This window comes from Gossypium raimondii, chromosome 7 (genome assembly GCF_025698545.1).
Source record: "Gossypium raimondii isolate GPD5lz chromosome 7, ASM2569854v1, whole genome shotgun sequence".
Taxonomy (NCBI): Eukaryota; Viridiplantae; Streptophyta; class Magnoliopsida; order Malvales; family Malvaceae; genus Gossypium; species Gossypium raimondii.
In genome coordinates this window covers 17,452,054-17,454,911 of record NC_068571.1, presented here as the reverse complement: position 1 = coordinate 17,454,911, position 2,858 = coordinate 17,452,054, and the positions used below count along the sequence as shown (strand labels likewise).

General features: G+C 36.1%; 1 non-coding gene across 1 annotated transcript; it reads left to right on the top strand.

The window, feature by feature from the left end:
• The first annotated feature begins 801 nt into the window (after positions 1-801).
• Positions 802-908, top strand: LOC128042713 (small nucleolar RNA R71). Its single transcript, XR_008198226.1, has one exon. It is a non-coding gene; the product is annotated as a small nucleolar RNA R71 (small nucleolar RNA).
• Positions 909-2,858: the final 1,950 nt, after the last annotated feature.

The window sequence follows — 2,858 nt, the reverse complement described above, 5'->3', positions numbered from 1 at the left end:
GTCTTTCTACTTTGCAATGTCACTGCCTTGATACGTTCTTTACCCAAATTTCTTGGATTCTCAGTATCGCTCGGAAAGGTTCCTTGCGGTCTATTACAAAGCTCCGTAGCCAACTGACCCATTTGGTTTTCCAAAATTTTCAGTGTTGCTGCTTGGCTTTAGATCAAAGCGTCATTCTTTGCCTTGTACGCTTTCAACAAGTTCTCCAAATTGTTTGATGCCTCAGCTTGAGGTGGTTTTAGAGCTTGTTGATTAAACCCTTGAGATTGGTTGGGTTTTTGCTATAATAAGTTATTGTTCGGTCTATTTCCTTAGTTGCTCCAAGAAAAGTTAGGATGATTATGCCATGAAGGATTGTAGAAGTTGGATTGGGGTCCTTGTCCACTCCTATTTTGATATTGGTTCCCCACATAGTACATTGACTCTGGATTTGATGGATAATTCTCAAAAGAATGACCTTCTCCACAGTACACACAGGAAACTACTTCAAATGGACTTGGTGGTTGAGCTGCAAAATTATTAGTACTATTAGTGGTTAACTATTTTAACATAGAGGAAATAGATGATACCTGAGCCGATAACGAAGTGAGAGAGTCAACTTCATGAACTCCAACTACTCGTCTTCCTGATGCTGTTCGATTTGTTGGCCATTAATAGTTATTACTCGTGATCCTCTCGATGATCTCATAAGCCTCATTATAAGACTTAGACAAAATTTCACCATTTACGAAAGCATCTACCATCAATCTTGTATGTGCATTGAGACCATTATAAAATGTCTCCAACTGGATACAATGAGAAATCCCATGATGAGGACACTTACGAAGTAACTCCTTGAATCGCTCCCAAGCCTCATACAAAGATTCATCATCTAGTTACTAGAAAGTTGTGATCTCGTTCCTCAACTTAGCATTTTTGCTAGGTGGGAAATACTTAACCAAAAATCTCTCTGCTAATTCTTGCCATGTAGATATGGAACTTGGTGGCAATGAATTGAGGCATGCTCATGCTCGATCTTGCAATGAGTACAGAAACAACTTCAACCTCAGTCCATCTTCAGTCACACCGGCTATCTTGAATGAATCACTCACCTCTATAAACAATCGAAGGTGGAGAAGTGGATCTTCTGTGGGCATACCACTAAATTGGCCCACCGTTTGTGGCATTTGAAACATCACTGGTTTCAATTCAAACTGGGTTGCCTCAATATCTGGCCTTTTAATTCTTGGGTTTAACTCATTGAAAAGTGGCACAACATATTGTCTGATGCATCGATCCTTATCATCGGCAATGAGGATGGGATTTCGTACATAATCAGCTTCATTGCCTTGGTTTTGACTCTGATTTCCAAGGTCCATATCGACTTGTCTTTGAGTTGTTCGTTCATGTCTTCTTTGTCTGAAAGTTTGCTCAACTTTAGGGTCTATAGGGAGTAAATTGATAATTCGATCTATGCTCATAAACATCTAAGAAGAAATTCGCAAAAATTAAAAAGAATAAGTTAGTAATGTTAGAAATAAATCAAATTGAAAAATAAATAATTTCATGAAAAATGACTATGGCAATAGTTGACAATCCCTGGCAACGGTGCCAAAAACTTGTAATGCTGGGGTTTGTGCAAGTGTACACAGTCGTTATCAAGTAATAAGTAAGTATCTAGTTATAATCTCCATAGGGATTGTATTTGTGCTAAGTCACTTAATTTGTAAAATTATATTAACAATTTGAAAAATAAAAACAAAATATAGTTGAAAAGTGGTATAAACTAGATGTAATGAACCCTAATGTAAATTATCCTAATATGTAGACTATATGAATGAAATAGATTTTAGAAAAATTTAAGACAATTTGCAACAATTATAACATAAATAAACTAGGACAATTACTTTAATTAAAATTAATTTATTATCACCATGTTTAATAAAATTCGGGAAAACATTCCATGGCAACTCGATCTTTCATGAGTTTGGAAACCAAATTAGGTCATTTCGAAATCCTTTACTTAGTAAATACGCATTTTACTGATTCTTATTTACTAAGGGCTTCTTAGCATTCGTGTGAGGTAACAGGGATGTGTTAGGTTTGAAACAATTTAATCACACAAATCTAAAAACTATGCAGATAATAGAGCCTGGTTAGGGTTGTTATGCAACCTACAATTTAATCGGGTTAGTATCTAAATTGAGCATGCACATTTCAATTATGCATCCATTAGCCGTCGTCTGGTTAGGATCTCTCAGCTAATTCAGGTGCATTTCAATAAGTATGAACGAAATACAGACTTGATTTTAATTGAAAACATGATCGATTCAGGCACAAACATTATAAACATGAATCAAATTAATATTATTTAATTAAAATAATCATCCTAGCTTAAATAAAATTAAGCTATCATTTTTGTAAACAAGAACAAAGAACTCATAGCAAACATCTTTAAATTAAATTAAAGAAAATAAAGATTAAACCCAATTCAGAGTGGCTGTCACCCAAGACTTTGACTGACGAGGCTCCTTCGCTTCTTTGCGTTGCTCCTTTGCTGATGACTCTCCAAGGTGGCCGACCAAGGGCTCTTTAAGAGGCTAGTTTGCTAAAATTCTTATGTAAGGATGATGATAGGCATGAGAGCTAAGAGAGTTGAGAGAGAGGATGAGAGATGAGAGGGATGAGGGATGATGAATGCCTGAAAAAGTGAGAAATGAGCTCTTATTTATAGGTGAGGCAAGGGAGATAGTTTACTAAAAATGGGAGTGTCCATCCTTTGAAACCTCCTCCAAGAGTGGCCGGCCATGAATTAAGGAAATGTGGCTGATTTTTCCTTGATTTTTGGTCAATTTGAATGCCACAACAACTTAGGACTA